The 20,682-nt window shown below is 46.9% G+C and overlaps 1 long non-coding RNA gene across 1 annotated transcript in view; it reads left to right on the forward strand.

The window, feature by feature from the left end:
* The window catches only part of LOC147584338 (uncharacterized), a 53,653-nt gene extending 49,861 nt beyond the window's left edge, over positions 1–3,792 (forward strand). The window contains exons 4-5 of the long non-coding RNA XR_015248526.1: positions 1,333–1,459; positions 2,927–3,792. This is a non-coding gene — a long non-coding RNA (uncharacterized LOC147584338). The remainder of the gene's footprint in view (positions 1–1,332; positions 1,460–2,926) is intronic.
* Positions 3,793–20,682: the final 16,890 nt, after the last annotated feature.

A 20,682-nucleotide genomic window follows, 5' to 3' on the forward strand; every position in this document is an offset into this window, starting at 1 on the left:
CAGAAATATCTTTTTGAAAAGCAATTCTTGTAAAACACACATAGAGTTAAAACCATGCAAGTCAGGTACATATGTGACTAATCATATTTTTGATATATCTCTCTGCCTAATCATTAACTTTAAATGCCATATAAGAATTTGTAATCCACAGTAAATTATTTCATAGAAATAATTTAAGAGGGCTGCTAATGTGAAACATTCTAGTTTCCACCAGCAGTTTGCTGCCAAACGTTGTAGAAAAAAAAAAAAAGAATCCCAGATATAAGTTGACATAAATTATAGTGAATATAAATCTCTGATGATCAAGTGGTGGTTAGAGATTATTGCATTTAGAAGATAGGGAAAAAACATATTAAACACCATGAAATCTTTCCAGGGTCTATTTTGCTTATTAGGAAACTGGATCTTTAAAAATCCCCTCAAAGCCTTTTAACTTTTTTGTTTAATGCCCTAGACTCCATGTTGTACATTTCAAAATATATTGTAACAGTTGAGTTTATTGAGCATAGAAAATAGAGGGGAAATTATATTTTAATTACCAGGGAGACTGCCTAAGCTCTATTTTTAAAATGTGAGTTAGAAAATTTAGCTTTCAAAGTAAAACCTTTAACTTTTTTCAAATGTTCTTCTCATAGTATCCGTTTTGCAGAAAAAAAAAAAATCAGAATAACTGAAAGTGATAATTATCCAAATAGTAGTTTTGAGAGGTTCCCCCCCCCCCCCCGCCTTTCAGATTCCTAGGTTTTTTGCAAAGCTGGAAACATTTGAGTGGAAATAATGTTCAGATTATAAAAAGCAGCAGCACATGAGTGAAATCAGGCAGAATTGGCCTGACAGGGGGTCAGAAACCAGAAAGAGTGACATGTAGCCACTCAAATGGCAACATTAGTCAGGTAGAAATCCATAATTAGCTGAAGTTTTTTTGAGTTTAAAGGATTACTATAAAGTACAGAAGGAAAAGAGTAAGTCTGGTTTTGAGAAAATTAATTCCCTTTCCAAATCTTCATCCTTTCCTTCAAGATGTGACTCCAAAGAAAGACAATTACGTCAAAGAAGGTTAGAGGCCCAATTCTGAACACTGCCTTTTAAGCACATTCTAGAAACCTATTAGACATCATGTAAACTGTAGACCGCGGCGTTTCTACGACCCCAATACTAAACATCTGTACACCAGCTTCTTGGGAGCAGAAATGGAGACATATGCATTTAACATATTCCAACAATATAGTCACAAGGGAAAATCTACCTTTCACCATATATGGCCATTGTGCAACTCTATCCAAGAACTCAATGCAGATATTTATGTAATATCTCTACTCCTTCTCCCCGCAGGTTGGCAGAGATTTAAGGAAATTCTTTGGGGAGGCCCCTGCAAAGTCCGTCTTCTAAAATATGAATGGCGTTGATGGAAAAAGCTGAAAAGCTTTTTTTGAGCATGAATCGGACTACCATCATGTGGGTATGTCAGAGAGTTTTTTATCAATCTTTCTAAAAATACCTATGGATATAAAATGTGTAGTTATTACGTATACATAAAAACCTTTGGTTTGTGCTGGAGTTGTTTGTTTTCGGTAACCTGTGATCTTGACCCGTTCCTTTGGGGAGTAGCTCAGTATGCACTCAGATTCTAGTAATGGAAAAGAAGAGCCATGGGATAAAGTGAATTGTGGGTGATCTTTTATAAGTCAGTTTAAGTGACTTGGGGAAATTGTCCAACGTGGCTAGATTAACACTTCGCTGATTATTAAGGGGGAGAAATTCAACAAAAGGACAGAGTTATTGCAATAATAGTATCCCCAAGGAGACAGACTATTAAAAAAAGAGACCATTTTTTCATGAGTATAATTTGCACAATTAAATCAATATAAAATTATCATGCTTGAGTGCAATGTAGTTAATGAACATATAGCAGGCATGATAATGCAGTCACATAAGAAACTGTGACGTTTTATTATAGAACTTTAATGGTATAGAACCTTAATGGAAAGGTGTGTCAGAAGGCTGGATTCTAATTCTACTCTGCTCTTCCTACCTTTCTGACCGTGGCTAAATTCCTCGTCAGAAAGAAATGGAGGTGATAATATCCATCCTACCTCGCAGTTATTATGAAGATCAAATAAGAGAACAAATACAAAATTGCCTTGAAAACTGTCAAACGCTACAGAAGCACGAGATACTATGATTACCATGTTCTCAGCCATCTGCCATAATAGGATGCCTTTTTTATGTCAGTGCTAATGTAGGACTCCCACTGGGAAAAGAAAAATCAAAAGAATGCTATTGCCTACACTCACAGTCTCTGGAAGGAGCCCCCTGAGCTTGGAGGAAGGGCCGTGCTCCCTCTGTAAGCATCACCCACTGCTCTGGACAGGCACTGTGTGTCTAAGGTGTTCTCCAGGAGGAGGGGTGGTATGCCCACGCTTACAGAGAGGGCATGGCTCTACAAATCGTCCTCCACCTGCCGGTCTCTCATATATGTTAATAATCAAAATCTTCTCAACTTCTCAAACTGCCCGGATCGGAATGTACTTTCGGATGATAGAGAAGTTTCAAATCGCCAATGCTGCCTGGCCTATTCTCTCTGAATACAACGGTGGTGTATTTACTGCGTTTCTACTCTGCTCACCCTCCCTGCAAAATATATTATATTTAAAATGTTTTCAGTGACTTGTTACCCAGTAGTGACGTTAACCACAGGGTGCAGGGAGCAGGAGCAGGGAAAGGCCTTAAAAATGTTAATTATCTGGAGCATAGAGCTTAACATTCTAGACTCCAAGATGGTATTTAAGCCTATTTAGATTTTCTCCAAATTCTTTAAGGCTAATGCAACTTCTCAATGTATCTAGTAATCTCTAATTACTTGTGGAAATGGTAGATGTGAGAAGACCAGATTAAATCCATGGATAATCCCAAAATCTCATTTTAGCCAACAGCGTGGCTCTTTTCCCACCAAACCCAGTACCAGAAGGACCATTAAGAAGAGCTGAGTGGACTTTCAAGCTCCCTGCCCATCCCTCTGATGGAGATGTTAATGAATCAACCAAACTGCCAGAAAAGAAGACTGCAGGAAGGAAAGTGAAAACTCAGGAGCCTGGGCCACTGCCAAGCTAGAAACGCAGACGCTGAGGAAATGGAAGGTACTGGAGGACTAACGTAAAGGAGCAACCCACAGACCCACGCCTTGGGAGCACTGCGCTACAGTTTCCAGAAGGTGGAGGGCCGTCTTATTTGGCAGTGCTGCCCCACCCAGATCACGTTCTGTCCCCAGTGTGACCAGCTGGGTGTTCACCTGAGCTGAGCAAGAGTGAGCTGGAACCAGGAGCCTGGCTTTCTGGCTCACAGTACCAAAGAGCAGGCAATGGACTCGTCCAAGCACTCTCTCCTTACTTGAGCACGATTTGCTAACAGGATGAGGAAAGGGAGAGGAAGACAAAGACTTTGTTTTTTAGGACAACTTTGTAAATCCCACTGGCCTACATTTTATTGGTTTCCTCCTCATGCTGCTTTCTATTTGATCTTTATCTATTTTGTTGGTTTATTAACATCATAACAGCAAGGTCTCACAACCCTTTTGAACCCCAGTGTAGTTTTAATGAACATAAAAACTGTCCATGGTCTCTAAGGGTTATTTGAAATTCCAAAATAAATAGCATCGGTGAAACAAATGCGCAAGTCATTTTAGAATAAAGTTTCTGAACAGATGAAATATTTTACACAGCAATTTAATGTCCATCAGGTTAAAAAGAAAAAAACACCACAAAAATTCAGTTTGGTTTTTTGATAGCCCCGTTCCCTGACCCCACCGCCGCCTTTTTTCCTGGGCCATTTCTGTGTATGTTGGGCTCTCTAGTCTAGAACTTTTGGGGAGTTTTGGTCCAGATGGGTCAGGAGTTAAATGTGGAAGCAGAAAGTAGAGAAATGGGGCCGATGTGATGAGGGGAAGAGAACCTGTTTACTGTAACGTCTTGGGGTGGAATGATCGAAGTATACGGAAGTCTGTACTAGGAGATAAAATAGTTGGAATGGCCTCGGTTGGAGAAAACAGAAAAAAGAACGGTGTCCAGCCAATTAGATGTAAACGGGTGGCTCCCGGATTTAAAGTATCTGAACCACAGAGATCAGGATTAGCATAACTGATTTATGCCTGGGTCCCTGAGGCTCACAACACGTCCAGGCCTCAGTATCTGCAAAACGAGAGTAATGCTCAGTCGCCAGAGGCTGCAGGGCGGGTTTGGATCTTGGGAAAGAGGGGACGCAGGGAGCAGCTCGCGTCTTTTCTTCCCAGCGCGGCTTTCCTCCCGGAGGCTGCAGTGATTGTCTCTGGCTCTTAGGGACGGCGGGGCCCCTCGGACCCCCGGCTCCCTCGCGTCCCTCAGACAGGCACCCGCAGCGGCGGGAGGGTGCGGCGCTTCCAGGGCTCCCGTCCCCGAGTCGCTGCGGACGTCAGAGCCGGGTGTCGAGGCGGCTGGCGTCGGGTGTCTCGGGCCGAGCTCCTTCAGTCGGGGCGGTTCCTACGCCCTCCGCCCGTCGGTGTCCTAGCCACCTGCGCCGCCCGGGCTCCGCGCCCCGCGCCCCGCTCTCCGTGCTCCCCCAACCCCTGCCCCCCAACCCCGCACCCTCCGCGCGGCCGGCTCCTCCGCTGGCCTCTATCCTTAGTCCTTCTTTCCTGCCCCCCTGCGGCCATCAGGGGGAAAGCAGAGCAACCTCTGGGCCCTGGCTGCCAGGGCCGCCGGCGCTGCCACCTCCACGGTGGGCACCTGGGTCGCGCGCGGGTGCGCTGCGCTTGGGCGGGCGGGAAAGGCTGAGCCCCGAGAAGGGGGGCAGGGGTGATTCCTGCGGACCGAGACCCCCTGGGATCTTCGAGAGGGTTCAGGCCGTCCCTACCCGCCCATCTAAGCGCAGTGAGGACCCGCGGGGGGACACCCTTTCCCAGAGCCAGGACTGGCCGCCTCATTGACAAAAACTTGATGATCTGTTGGCGGGCAGTGGATGTGCAGTGTGGAGGAAGGAGATGGAGTGTGAGGGGATCGCAGCCGGGGGTTCAAGGCAACAGCCGGGGGTTCAAGGCAACAAGAGTAACTTCCGTAGCACCACCTGTGCCGATGGGGGCTTAGGTGCTTACTTCTCTGGAAGTTTCCCTTTCACTGTCCGCTAGCCCAGAGGGAGTTCTCAATGTTGTCCACATCCTCGTAGTACGTGGGTGCGTGGCCTTTCTCTTAGCCAACCCAGCCAGCGAGCTTTTGGCTGCCAGAAAATGTGTTTCCTATCCAACATCTCTCGCACAAGGACAAAAATAATGCGTCTAAAAATGGTGAATTTCCTGTCTAGGCTTCCCTTACCCAACCTGGTTCCCCACTTACGAATAAGACTGGAGTAACAAAGATGAGTTGGAAACACTTTATCCTTTGTACATCCCTGATTTCTGCTGGTTCAGTGTCCTGTGTCAGGTGAAATTATTCATGAGGCTCTGAGCAGAGCTGGTAAGTCTCACTCCTTCCTCCTAGAAATTCCAAGTGGATTTAAATCACTCCCTGGTTGCTGCAGAGAGTCTATGTTTTATTGGAGTTCTCTAGTGAGCTTTGAAGTATGTGCTTACCAAATCTGTTTCTCAGCTCCCAGCTCCTGAATTAATTCTCCCCTCCCCCCTTCTCTTTGCTGCCACTCCGGCCACCCCCCTCAAGTGTGACCAGTGGAAGTTTTCTCTGGACAACAGCTTGGAATCAGACCTCAGGGGTTTATCAGTCAGCCTCCAGTCCTGGACACCCATTTGCTCCATGCTTGACTGAGAGATTTCAAATGTCTAATGGAACATGCAGGGAATGGGGGCCCTCGGACCGTATTCTGTGCACGGATTTATCCCTTTCTCGCGGGATCACTTAACTAGTGTCACCATTTAGTATCTCGAGCCTGGTTGCCTTGTCAGGAAAGTGGTCATTAGTATTCTCATACTTTACTCATACTTTCGAGAACACAGGAAAATCCTCGCGCTGAAAACATCTTGGAGCTTTGTGAGGATTGCCACTTGCCGGAGGTTAGTGTTAATTGATGTCAGGCAGGTCTGTTGCAAAGACTGTAGACTTCTATTTATTTTTTTGTTTGTTTAAGGGCTAGGGAGGGTAAAGAGAAAACGGGCAGCTAAGGCCCTTTGGGGAGTCAGGAGGCATTTTGCATTATCTGCCAAGCTACTTAAAGAAGCACTGTCATCCAGCCTTCTGGGTGATTTGGATGGGACGTGGCTAAGTTGTCCATTTCAGTGCCTGCTCTTATTGTCCCCATGACTAACATGCCACTAAAATCACCATTTCGCTCGCTCACACAATGTGTTCAAGAGGTAATTAAAGACTTCCCAGGAGATTCACAAGCAGCCACTTCTGGAGTTGAGATTGGTCACATTCCTATGAGTCACTTCACCAGGGGCCTCAGCTGCACAAGGACTCCTTGATTCTCCAGCTGGGCCTTTCCAGGAAAGGACAAGGACTCTGTTACCCTCTTCTTATTTCAAGTTTTACTAAAACAACATCATCGACAACAACCAAAAGTAAAACAAACAAGAAATCAAAATATACAAAAGCATGGACATCTGGCGTGTTTACAAAGCACAGATTTCTTACCCTAAAATAATTAAAGCCTGTCAGACTTGGCTGATGGTGCCTCTGGCTGGACTCATGGCTTCAGATTCCCTGTCGCCCACATCACTGCTGATTCATCAGAGGAAGGAGCTCCTGCCACTCTGCTCCCCGGTCTTCTCCTTCAGGGGGCCTTCAGTTTGGCTGGACTCCCACTGTTGAGTATGTCTCGGTCCAGAGTCGACGCGCCTCCCCACGCCTGTTGGCAGTCCCAGGATTTTCCTGAGCGGCAAGCAGGGAAGCTCAGAGCCCTCACCTGTCACTCTCTACTCTCAGGCAGCCAGCCCAGGCTGCAGGCCCAGCCCCACCCATCCAGAAGCCTGCCTACTTGGTATTCACCCCTCCCCTCCCCACCACTCCCCAGCCGGGCCTGCACTGCCGAAAACCACCTGTTTTGTGTTTTGAAAGCCTGGAAGCACCCCCCCCCCCCCCCCGTCCTCCACCCCTCACAGACCTCCCACTGAGTTCCAGTTTCCTGTCCAAACTCCAGACTTAAGTTCTCGACTCATTTGAAGAACCTAAGAGCTTGTTGCACACTCAGGCCTTTCCTTCCTGGAGCAGGAATAAAAAACCCATGGGAGGAGTTGCCAATGGTACCCCTCCCAGGGGAAGGGCGGTCTTGTAAAGTTTTAAACCTGGCAGCCCCTACGGGCAGTACTTAGACTTGTCAGGAGTCAGAGGTCCTCAGACTTGTCAAGGTCATCTCTGCAGGGCACTGTGTCACCGATCAGTCCCCTCAAATGTGCTAGTAACAAATTTACAAGTGAAGACTATGCCTCTGCTGTGGCATGTACTAGGAAATCACAACTATCGAGAAGATTCACATGCAGGCACAAAGGAAAACTGTTGAATTTCCTGACTGGCAATTTCTGAATGTTCTGGATATGCTAATGGGTTCAAACAAGTTTTTAGCTTTCTGCAGCAGTTGCTACCAGGTGAGTGGGAGCAGGTGTCAAAGACTGGAGGAAGACTTTTAGAAGATAAAAAGCTTAAAAGTGACAAAGCTGTCCCCATGGAGTAGGCAGAACAGTGGCCATCCAAAAATGTCCACTTCCTCATCCACACACCCTGTGAATGTGTTGCCTTGCATAGCAGAAGAGACTTGGCAGATGTGATCCTTGATGGGGAGATTATCCTGGATTATCTGGCTGGGCCCAGTGAGATCACATGTGTCTTTATAAGTGAAAGGGGGAGGCAGGAGAGTCAGAGTCAGAGAAAGATGCTGAATTGCTGGGTTTTTGTTTTTTGTTTTTAGAGAGGGGGGGGGAGAGAGAGAGAGAGCAGGGGAGAGGGGCAGAGGGAGAGGAAGAGGGAGTATCTCAAGCAGAGCTCAATGTGGGGCTCAACGCCGGACTTGATCCCACACCCTGGGATCATAACCTGAGCCAAAATCAAGAATCAGACACGCAACTGACTGAGCCACCCAGGAGCCCCAAGAACTGCTGGCTTTGAAGAAGGAGAAAGAGGCCAAGAGCCAGAGAATGCTGGAAGCCTCTAGAAGATGGAAAAGGAAAGGGAATAGATCCTCCTCCAGAGCCTCCAGAAGAAATGCAACCTGCCCACGTGTTGATGTTAGTCCAGTGAACCCCATTTCAGACTTCTGACTTCCAGAACTAGAAGATAATAAATTTGCGTCATTCTAAGTCACTAAGTTTGTGGTAATTTGTTACAGTGACAAGAGGAACTCAGTACTCTCCATCCAGTAACTTAATTGTTTACGTGACTTGTGGATAGAATACTTTTTTGGGGGGATTTGATGGGAACACTGGTACAACACAAAGAATAAAACAGCATCCGCGTTCCTTTTTTTTTCAATAGCTGTCATTTGTCATTAACTTACCACCAACGCTAAACCAGGTCCAGTGCTTGGTCACTGATATACTCGCAAGAACATTTTGTGCCCGGAATTGTTACGCACTTTGTAAAACTGAGGCTCAGCATAGTCAAAAAATAACTTCCCCAAGGCCACACGTCAGTGCTGACAGGAGGAGAGAAAGAATACGTGCTCTACGTCAGCTAATTCCAAAACCCTTGCTATTTTCTCCAACCCCTTTTTTGCCGCTTCTCAAGGAGGAACTTACAAGCCAGGGTGTTCTTCATCCCCATCCTGTTCCATCTACAGGAATACTCACTCTCATACAGAAGGACAGCTGCCTTTTTCTGCCATTGTAGATGGCACTGCTGTTTGGAAAGCTCCTTTCATTTGCAAATAAGGTTCAGGTTGAGCCTCCAGCTAGGGGCATAGTGGGACACTCCTTGTGTGCAAACTCAATTTGGGTCTATTGGTTTACAAGATAGTGTGTCCATTTCAAAGTCCAAGAGTGGGGAGATTCAGCGCTCCTCTCTCTTGACGTGACCTCCGCCATGTTGCCAGCTATGTAAGCCCCACACACACTTGCAAAGGGTCAGGAAGGCACCAGGGAATGACCTGGCTGATGTACACTTTGCCTGGATTCAGTGACTCTCAATCCTGGCTGCAGTCAAATCCCCTCAGAAGCTAGAGAAATCCGTCAGGGCCAGGCCCCATCCCAGGGAGTTAAACCACATGGTGTCTGGTGGGACCTGGGCATCAAGGTACAGTTCAAAGTCTCCCAGATAATTCTAATGCACAGTAGAACCACTGTAGGATCCCTATCCCACCAGCTTATATACTTTTTTTTAAATTTTAACTTGTTTTTTTTTTTATTTTTTTTAAATTTACATCCAAATTAGTTAGCATATAGTGCAACAGTGATTTCAGGAGTAGACTCCTTAGTGCCCCTGACCCATTTAGCCGATCCCTCCTCCCACAACCCCTCCAGTAACCCTCAGTTTGTTCTCCATAGTTATGAGTCTCTTCTGTTTTGTCCCCCTCCCTGTTTTTACATTATTTTTGTTTCCCTTCCCTTATGTTCATCTGTTTTGCCTCTTAAAGTCCTCGTATGAGTGAAGTCATATGGTTTTTGTCTTTCTCTGACTAATTCCACTTAGCATAATACCCTCCAGTTCCATCCACGTAGTTGCAAATGGCAAGATTTCATTCTTTTTGATGGCTGAGTAATACTCCATTGTATATATATACCACATCTTCTTTATCCATTCATCCATCGATGGACATTTGGGCTCTTTCCATACTTTGGCTATTGTGGATAGTGCTGCTATGAACATGAGGGTGCGTGTGTCCCTTCGAAACAGCATACCTATATCCCGTGGATAAATATCTAGTAGTGCAATTGCTGGGTTTTAGGGTAGTTCTATTTTTAGTATTTTGAGGAACCTCCATACTGTTTTCCAGAGTGGCTGCACCAGCTTGCATTCCCAAAATTATATACTTTTTTTAAAGTTGTATTTATTTTGAGAGAGAGAGAGAGAGCATGCATGTGTGTAAGCAGGGGAGAGGCAGAGAGAGGGAGAGCAAAAGAGAGAGAGAGAGAGTGAATCCCAAGCAGGCTCCTCACTGTCAGTGCAGAGTAGGACACAGGGCTCAATCCCATGAACCATGAGATTATGACCTGCGCTGAAGTCAAGAGTCTATGCTTAACCAACTGAGCTACCCAGGTTTCCCCACAATTATATCCTTTACCTGATCTATGGAGACACCTGCTGTCGCTGTGCGGACTTGTCTGGATGAGTCAGCTCTGCCAAGTCAATAACTGTGGGGCTGTCAGAGCAAGTGTGCCTGTCAGGAGAGCGGGCAGAACCTTATTCACAGGACACTGCATGGCTGGGAAAGTGCATTGGGTCTCTTCCCAGGCAGATGCTTTCTATGGTGACTAGCCATCTCAGTTTGCCCAGGACCTTGGGGGACAGGGTGTTCCCAGACATGAGACTTTAATGGCTAAAAACAGGAACGTTTCGGCCATTTTGACAGGGAACTCGAGGTCTGAAGCCCACAGGATCAGACTCTCATGGTTGGGTGGTACATTCTGGCATCAGAAGAGGGGTGTGTGTGTCTCTGCGTGTGACAGAGCGTGTGCATGAGCGTGAGTGTGTGTGAAAGCTTATGTGAATGTCACTCGAGTGTGCGTAAGAACATTGCACGTTTGTGTACAGGAACGCGTGCAAGTGTACGAGAGGATGTGTGTGTGTGGATAAGAGTGTGTGACTGAGTGTGTGTGGGGGGGCAGTGTTCAAGTGACAGTGTTAGGCATTCTGGGGACGGGAGGCCTCACCAATCCGGAATCACCCACGGCAGTCGCTTCTGAAACATCTGAGCCTGGGCCAAGCCAGCTGGCCCTGGGTCCTGCCAGAGAGCAGCCCAGAAAAAAAAGTTTGCCCTGAGTGGTTCAGTGAGCTCAGGGGTAGAAATTGTACATTTATTTTGCTCTATGACAGTATAATTAGCTTTTCCTCTTGTGAGGAATGAAAGGGCAGTGCTTTCTGACAGCTGTGGGAGCTGCCTTCCTGCCTGGATAAGTCTAGTATCCCCCAATATTGTTACACCTGTTTAAACAAGGAACAAAATAGGTATTTATTTGAAGTTCAAGAGGCCATATGAGCCATGGCCTAAATATAGGCCTGGATATAATTATAAAGATACTTAATTCTTTGTTCTGAGGGATTTTTTGCAGCCTGCTGTTCCCTCAGAGGCTCTGGCCATTTCCTTAAACACATGTACTTCTCAGAATGAGTAAAGGCAGGGGTGACAAAGCCTCGTGGAGTGTAGGGTACAAGCCTGGGGGGCAAGGGAGAGCAATGACTCCCAGACCTTGTTGATCATCAGAACTGTTAGGGAGGAAACTTGATAAAGATGTAGATCTCTGGAGATTCTTCTCTTTGGGTTTGGAACAGAGGGCAGGAACATGTATTTTTAAAGCTCCCCAGGTGATTGTGATGATTACCCAAGTTTGGGAACCTCTGACCTAAGTCATTGGGGTGGGGGACTCCTTCCTATGAGTACTTTCTGGGAGTAGGTCAGAAATGCTAATAATTGCCATTTCCTGACCACCCCTCACATGCAGGCACCCATCATTATTCCCATTTTGCAGATGAGGTGACTGAGTCCTTTCCTTCCTTTCTGTGCTGTATGCCAGAGCACCTCCGGGCAGGAGTTCATCACGAGTTTTAGGTCATAGGCCCTTTGTGACTTTGATGAAAGTATAAACCTCACACCATAAAACAAAACTGCACATGCACAGAAGATTTTGCCCAATTTTGGAGGGTTCATGGAGCCCCCTGAAGCCTATCCAAGGACCTGTGGTTAAGGATGTCCATCCTGGGGGCACCTGGGTGGCTCAGTCAGGTAAGCGTCCAACTCTTGATGTCGGCTCAGGTCATGACCTCATGGTCATGAGATCAAGCCCTGGTTGAGCTCTGATCAAGCTCAGAGCCTGCTTGGGATTCTCTCTCTCTCTCTCTCTCTCTCTCTCTCTCTCTCTCTCTTTCTCTCTCCCTCTTTTTGACCCTCCTCTGCTTGCTCTCTCTCTCTCTCACAATAAATAAGTAAACATTTTTTTAAAAAGAGAATATCCACCCTAAAGGACATTCCCCTAAGGGGAGTCCACAAACAGGCATGATGAGCTGGGTCCTCAAAAGCCTGAGTAAAGGCTTACAGGCCACTGTGGGATTTATGGGACTTCAGGGCACAAGGAGGGAAGCTGGGGATACAAGAAGTGAGGATGGAAACAGGTCCCACTTCCAGTTTAGTTGGAAAGACATGACTGCGTAGGAAGAAAGATATGAGTTCAAGGTACTTTATGGCAGGCCCACACAAGGGTCCAGGCCGTGCTGCAGTTCAGCGAGGTGAGGCTGTGGACTGTGGGAGCGCCAAGGGTGGGGAGGCGAGGGCTGAGCCTTGGAGGAGCCTGGCCTGAGCTCAGCAGGGAGGAGAGAATTCTAGGCAGGGGGAGCTTAGTGATGCTTTGGGGGGTGGGGGGAGAGAGAGACGCACCCAAGGCAGAGACCAGGAAAACCAGGCCTTTAGAAAAAAAAAAAAAAAAAAAGAGGGGCGCCTGGGTGGCTCAGTCGGTTAAGCGTCCCACTTTGGCTCAGGTCATGATCTCACGGTCCGTGAGTTCGAGCCCCGCGTCGGGCTCTGGGCTGACGGCTCGGAGCCTGGACCCTGTTTTGGATTCTGTGTCTCCCTCTCTCTGTGCCCCTCCCCCGTTCATGATCTGTCTCTCTCTGTCTCAAAAATAAATTTAAAAAGTTAAAAAAAAAAAAAAAGATTCTGCTTTCTAAAAGATGAATTTCCCTCCCCACCCCTAAACAGGAAGGAAGAAAGAAAAGGATAAGAGAAAGAAGTGCTTAACAGAGTGATAGCTCTTGTAATCATTTTAAAATATGTTACACTGAACAATTAAGTCCTTTAAACACAAAACGTAATGCTAGATTATTATGCTTTACAGTTACAGAAAAAAATATAATTACAGAATAATTACATACTTTACTTAAACTATGTTAACTTACAGTTCCCCACAGATAATGTGGCCCAGGAACAGGACCTCAGATAAAGTTGCATGGGAACCTCTGTCCGTTTATCTCTGAGACTCTGCGCATAGCACCATTTGCAGATTACGTCAGAAGTCTAAATTTGAGGCTCTTTGTAAAGGTGAAGTTTGAGCCAAAGGCATTCCTGCCCAGTGGCAGACCCTTTCACAGTGTGCTTGAAAATCTGCAGGGAAAAGTGAGGCGAATAGGTATGTGTGGATCCCGTTGGAGCAGCCCCGCTGAGTTTCCTCCTTTGTCCTGTAGGGGGCGCCGCCGCAGTTTTAAGGGAAGTAAGGTGGAGTCCCAGTAGGGCAGAGGGCAGAGGACTCTGGGTGTGGGAGAAACTGGAGGCTGGGAGACTAGCCAAGAAACAGGTGCAGAGAGGCAGATGCAATGAGAAGGGCCTGGACAAGGGCCAGGGAAGGGCAGATTCCAAGAAGGCAGGATCATCTTCCCCAGCGGCCTGGAGGACAAAGAGGAGGCAGAGAGGAGCTCTGGTTTTGCCTGCGAGTGACTAGGCAATGGTGGCTCCACAGACAGAACCAGGATTCACAGGGTCTGCGGTGTGAAGTTCTGGCAGGAGGCAGGGAGGCTCACCCCATAGATGATCTCACATGTGCTTCCTCCCAGTAGGAATGTCCTGATAGTTCCTTAAAAGACAAATTCTGCAAACGGGTTTCCCTGCTGGCCTGACACTGTGTTCCCTGAGGGGTGTGCCGATTCTGGGGAGCACTGCTTTCCGGCTTGGGGGGGTCCCTCTGTTTGCTCTGCCCAGAACCTGACACCATAACGTGAGATTCGGGTTCTTTAAATAGACAAGGGATTTCAGCAACTCCAGGGCAAGATGCCTTGCAGGTATCTGCAGAACGTTTTAATGACAAGTGGACATAGGAAAATTAATAATAAAAAACAAAGTCAAGAGTGAATCTGTAAGGTTAGGTGGAGGCAGAAATAGGGAAACGTGCAGGTTGAGATGAACATTTACTCTTGGGTAGTGTCAGGAATTAACAGTGAACTAAAGCTTACAAGAAAGTAGAAGGAAGTGTGGAATCAGATAGCTATTTCCCACAGTGGTTCAGTTCTGTGCAAAGAACTATGGGTTTCAGAAATGCACGTTGCCACTGTCTGGGATAGTGAAATGATTTCTTAGACAAATAAAGTAGCTTCCTGCTTCTGAATGCAATGTCTTTGCATAACGTCGAGCTTACTAAACACACCCAGAAATCGTTACAAGATTCTTTAACCCATTAAAAAAAAATGATTGAAAACATGTTGGGAATCTGATTTCCCATGTTTAGACAAAGCCACACATGACTACTTTTAAAGAACAATTGCAACATAAAGATACATTTAGCTGTATTCTAATTTAAAAGCACCCCTTGCAGGGACATGTGACTAGCTATAGCCAACAAACTGTGAAATGTCTTCTCTCACCAGATACTGAATCTGCTGGTGCCATGATCTCAGACTTCCTGGCCTCCAGACTGGGGGAAACAAATGTTTGTTGTTTATAAGCCACCAAGTCTAAGGTCATTTCGGTATAGCAGCCAAAAGGGAGCAAGACAATGGATGTTTGCATTGTTTCTAGTTCTTCCCTGTTGTTTACAATGCTGTGGTTGACATCCCTTTACACATAATGTCTTTGTGCTCATGCCTCCGAGTTTCTTCCAAGAATATAGCAAGAAGTGGAGTTACTGAGTCAGAGTGAATATCCATATTCAGTGTTGCTTGATACTTGCCAAATGAATCTGAAAGAGAGTGGACCGGTTTGTGATGAGAGCAGCTATTTTTAGAGCTTACATTTTTTTTAATTCTATTTTTTTAATTTAAAAAAAATGAAGTTTATTTCTTTATTTTTAGAGAGAGAGAGAGAGAGAGGGAGCACACATGAATGGGGAAGAGCCAGAGAGAGAGGGAGAGAGAGAAGCCCAGGCAGACTGCGTGCTGTCAGTGAGGGGCCCTACACGGGGTTCCATCTCACAAACCATGAGATCGTGACATGAGCAGAAATCAAGAGTCGAACGTTTACCTGACTGAGCCACCCAGGCGCCCAGAGAGCTTGCATTGTATGCTCGTATCTTTGCCCTGTGTCCTCAAACAGTGTCATGCATTCACCTTTAGAAATTTTCTAAACTAACCACTCTCATCCTAGATAATTGCGTTTTACAACATTTTCAAGGTTTTTTTTTGTATGTTTTTTTGTTTTTTGTTTTTTAAGACATATTCTTTCATCGCCTGGGTAGCTCAGTTGGTTTAAGCCTCCGACTCTTGATTTTCACTCAGGTCGTGATCTCATGGTTGTGACACTGAGCCCCGCGTTGGGCTCTGTGCTGACAGCATGAAACCTGATTAAGATTCTCTCTTTCCCTCCCTCTTACCTTCCCTGGCGAGCACACATGCACGCCCTCTCTCAAAAAAACTAAATAAAATAAAAAGACATATTCATTGCAAAAAAATTAAGACGATTTGTAAAGGTATAAAGGACAAGGTAATGATCACCTGAAATCCAAGCCCCCAAAGAAGACCACTATTAACATTTTGGTGAATATGCTTCCAAATATTTCTGGTTCAAATGGATATGTGCACAACATTACAGAAATGAAATCAGGCGGGATGTTGATCGCCTGCCTTTTCACTCAACAGTCTGTTACGAACATCTTGAGACAGTTTTCCAAATCTGTAAAACTCCTTGATCTCCTCTGGCTTGGAGTTGCTTTGGGGTTAGCAGATGAGAGAAAGGGAAGAGAGGAGAGAGAGCTAAACATGGCCAAGGGCTGGGTATGTGCTGCGTCTGATTTCCCCATCCCTACCATCCCGGGCAGTGACAGGCCTGTCACCCATTCCACGGATGGGGAAATTAAGGTCATAGCAACGGAAGCAGTGGAGTTGGAATTCAGTAAGGTCTCCCCCTTAGTCAACTGCATTTACTCCACCCACCTACCCCTCTCCATCTCCCACGGGGCTCCGCAGTTCTCCACAGGTGCGAAAGGTGAAAGGCACTTGAAGACCCAGAAGATGGGAGGCCGTCATCTCACCACAACCTTGGTGAAGCCAACAGGGGTGAGAATATTCGAAACTTGCTTCAATGTGGTAAGCGTCTGTTTTCCCCTTTCCCACCTCAGGCGGAGGGGCAGCAGGCCTTCGGAGGGGCATTAATCTGGAAACATCTCAGAAGGGAGGGTGAAGAGCCATGCCTTGACTAGATGGAAGCAGCCAGATCTGGAGAAAGGGTTCTGACTTCTCCCAGGCTTGCAAGGGGTGGGATGGTCGAGGAACATGGGGAGGCAGAGATTGGGTGGCTAGTGGATGCCAGGTCTGTGGTAAGGGAGGAGGAGAGCTCTGAGGTCCTCTCTGAGTTGCCGGGAGGGCCCAGAAGACAGATGGTGAGGGACTGGGATCAGCTGTAGCTTCATGTAGCCAGAGGAGCAGTGGTAGAGGGATACCACCAGGGCCCAAGGACACAGTCTCCCTTCCTACCCCTGCCATTGGGTAGTGCCATATAAGCCCACGTTTCTTGTAGGCTCCCAGGATAGGGGAAGGGAGCACCCTAATTTCTTTGGCTGCTAAATTTCATTTTAGAGAAATAAGGGAATGTGACATTCCCTGAATTCGATACGGTGGCCTGAAATGCAGGGCTAATGATATGGCTCTGTGACCTGTCCAGTCACCCAGGACCTCATACTTAAAAGAGCCCCCCGCACTTCAATGCCCTGCTGTCACCATCTTGAAACTCTTAATACGTTTTGGACGAGGAGACCCAGTTTCATTTTGCACTCACGTGCCGATTGTATAGCTGGCCCTGTGAAAATGCATGGCTGCTGCATCCCCACATGGCAGACGCTTCAAAAGTCTTGCATCTTTTTTTTTTTTTTTTACATTTTTTTTTAACGTTTTATTTATTTTTGAGACAGGGAGAGACAGAGCATGAATGGGGGAGGGTCAGAGAGAGAGGGAGACACAGAATCTGAAACAGGCTCCAGGCTCTGAGCTGTCAGCACAGAGCCCGACGCGGGGCTCGAACTCACGGACCGTGAGATCATGACCTGAGCCGAAGTCGGCCGCCCAACCGACTGAGCCACCCAGGCGCCCCAAAAGTCTTGCATCTTTAGGAGCACTCGTCGCCGAGGGCTGGGGAACTTATTGAGAATGCTCACCACCAGGCAAACCCACCGTACGTCCACATGCATCATGACCCCCTCATGCCTATTCATGCTGTTGTGTTTCTATAATGCTCATTCACCAAAGGAGTTGGTTACATTCGTCTCTCCCGTAAAAGTAGGGCTAAATATAAACTTAATATGTATTATTATGACGCTATATATGAAAGCCATGGTGGTGCATAGAAGGGGTAGCCAAGATGAAAGCAAAGCTTCTGGGGGTGTGGGGGGGGGCGTTTTGTCAGCGGGTTCCAGTGGAGCAGGCTCGAAAGTCACATATGTGTGTCAAGAGTCCCAGCCTGGTCCCAGGAACGAGCGCTTGCCTGGTGCTGACAGTTTGGAGTATTTCTCCCTGCACAGCCCCCTCTTGTTTTTCGGCCTGAAATTTGCACAGATCTTAAGAAGCTGTACATCAATCTGGACTCTTTGTATATATTTGGAGCTGAATAATGTGCTTTTGAAGCCATCAGATCCTGACGTTTATGATGTCTTCCAGTTGGCCCCCAGGTTCTTGGGACTTGAATGGCTGCTTTATGGAGTGAGGACACTTTTTTCCAAGGTTCTGAAATTTGCACAGCTCTAGCCTGAGGTTTCCAGAAGCACCCGGCCAGTACCTGGGTGTTTGTGGATGCTGGGCGGAAATGTCCCCCAGAGATGAGGGATATGACCAGGGGCTAGGAGACTGGGGTGCAGCGCCCCTCTGACACAGACTCCTCCATGCCCTTATTCACTCTCTCTCATTGCAGTCCGCTTTCTCTATAATTAGCACAGGACAGCTGCCTCCGTTTCCTTACAGGTAGCTTTAATCACCCACCACGGGGGTATCAGGCACAGACCGAAGTGCTAAGGGGAAGGAGATGTTGTCAGGGGCTTCATGCCAGGTTTTATTACGGGCTTGAGGTGTTCTGGGCATTGCTCTAAGCCTCTCTCATGGGTGATTCTATTTAACTCTCAAAACTACTCAGTGAACCAGGCACTCTTATCATCTCCTTTTAGCAGCCAAGAAAAATGAGACATTGAGTGGCCAAAGAAACTAAGGCAAGCTAGCAAGTGTTAGAGCCGGAACTCAAAGCCTGGCTGAGCCTGCCAGTGGGATCCTATGCATGCTCACCCAGCAGGCTGGTAGAGAGAGGAGACTAATTACAACAAGGACCCCAGAGCAAAGGTGCGAGCTGACACCCCTGAGAAATGTGGGGTGTTTGAGCATGAGAGAGGCCAGGAGGCAGCAGCTTCATGGGGGAGATGGTGCTACCAAGCAGTGAAGAAGCAGGGCACCCTTCGCTTACCAGACAGTGACCGGATACGGGGGGGGGCCCACCCCCATGGTGCCCAAGCCGAGCCAGTCACATAGGTGAGCAGTTGGTGAAGAGGGGCCGTTCTGAGTACTACCCGGTACAGGTAACTCAGATTGTCTTCAGGTGTGGTGTCCCCAAAGACACTTGGGCAGCCTCTACAGGAGAAGGTCCTGTCACCTGGAAGAAAGGCGAGGTTCAGTGAAAGACCTCGCCCACCAGAAGCTTGAGGGACGCCCAGAGGAAAGCTTGCTCTGCTTTGTGCCCTAATGAAGGAGCATGAGGCAGGCGGGTGGGTCTACTCCAGGCACTGGGAACAGCTGCCAGAGCTCAGCAGAGGAGCGGTCACATGGAATGCAAGAGTGGGAGTATTTGGGTGAATCTCAGGAAAATGCCACGGACGTAGGTCAAAAACCGGAGAATATTGGCAATTTCATTTGTTAATTCTAATCCAACCCAGCCAGCAGCTGACTGTCAGCTATGGCTGGGAGAGGATAGGTGCTCACAGTGGACAAGTTAGTGCCGGGAGCAGCCAGCACGGGGAGGACAGACACACTGGGTCACAGAAGAGGACAGATGGGACACATGTGTGAGGCATCCAAGAGCACCCTGGAACCTGGAGACAGAAACTTGATGTGGCTGCCGAATTTCCATCAGCAGAAGCTGGAGGTGGGGGCCGATGTCCTGTGAATATCATTCAAACCCTGTTCTGAGCTGGTGTGGCCCAGGAATGAGGGTCACAGGCATACAGGCAGAGGTGGCCATGCTGGCAGTGTCAGCTAAGCATCACTGCCACCCATGGTCTGGGTGATCAAGGGAGGCTTCTTGGAGGAGGTGAACCCTGAGCTAATCCTTCAAGGGTGGGTGGGAATTAAAAACACGTGCGGAGAAGAGGAGACGGTGAAAAGTGGAGAGATCTAAACTTCAAAAGATATTTTAAAATAGGGAAAGTCACAAAATAGCATGGATACTGTGATTCCTTTTTTTGTTAAAAAGGTGAGGGAATATATACATATATGCATATAGACACTCGTAAATATTCAACAAATGATATATGGAAGAGTATTTATTAAAATAATAACTATGCTACCATTATTGGGTGGTTTTTACTTCTTTTTGTTCACCGGTATTTTCAAATTGTTCTACGATAAGCATGTAGTACTCATGTAACATATAGAATATAGGCTGCCTTAAGTCCTATCAGTATGCAAATGCCTCATGAAGGAAGCTCCACCTGACTGTAAGTTGCAATGCACTTACAGGCATGTACTCTGTAGGTTTGATTCTATCTCCACCACTTACTAGCTAGTGAAATGGAATAATGATAGTACCTACCTCCTAGGCTCTTTTTTTTTTTTTTTTTAATATAATGTATTGTCAAGTTGGCTAACATACAGTGTATACAGAGTGCTCTTGGTTTTGGGTGTAGATGCCCGTGATTCATCGCGGCAATACCCGCTGCTCATCCCAACAAGTGCCCTCCTCAATGCCCAGCCCCTATCTTCCCCCCTGCCCTGCACCCCCCGTCCTAGGCTCTGTTTGAACTCAGTAAATGTTATCATTGGCTTTTCTCTCTCTCCTGAATACCACTTTCAACCATGCATGTGAAGGTGGTATAGACCGGAGGTGTAAGCCTAAGATTCTGCATTTCTTTTTTTTTTTAATTTTTTTTTTAACATTTTTATTTATTTTTGAGACAGAGAGAGACAGAGCATGAATGGGGGAGGGGCAGAGAGAGAAGGAGACACAGAATCGGAAGTAGGCTCCAGGCTCTGAGCCATCAGCCCAGAGCCCGACGCGGGGCTCGAACTCACGGACCGTGAGATCGTGACCTGAGCTGAAGTCGGACACTCAACCGACTGAGCCACCCAGGCGCCCCAAGATTCTGCATTTCTAACAACCTCTAGGATGTCACATTGCTGACTCATGGACCACACTTCGAGGCATGAAGGTAAGGATGTGTTAATGTCTTTCTACAATGTCCAGGCACAAAATGCCCTTACGTGTGTTCAGATACTACCTGTCATATGGATTCTCTTTTCTCTTGGGCAGTGTTATGCTTTCTGTCCATCCGTAAACATAAACAACTACCTCTGTGTGTAAGACTCTGTGCTCAGTTCTGAGAAATCATGGTATCTGTTATAGGACAGGGCCGCTGCCCTTAAAGAGCTTATATTTAACACCTAAACATCAAAACGT

Source organism: Puma concolor, chromosome A1 (assembly GCF_028749965.1).
Source record: "Puma concolor isolate L17-30 chromosome A1, mPumCon1.1.hap2, whole genome shotgun sequence".
In the NCBI taxonomy this organism is placed as follows: domain Eukaryota; kingdom Metazoa; phylum Chordata; class Mammalia; order Carnivora; family Felidae; genus Puma; species Puma concolor.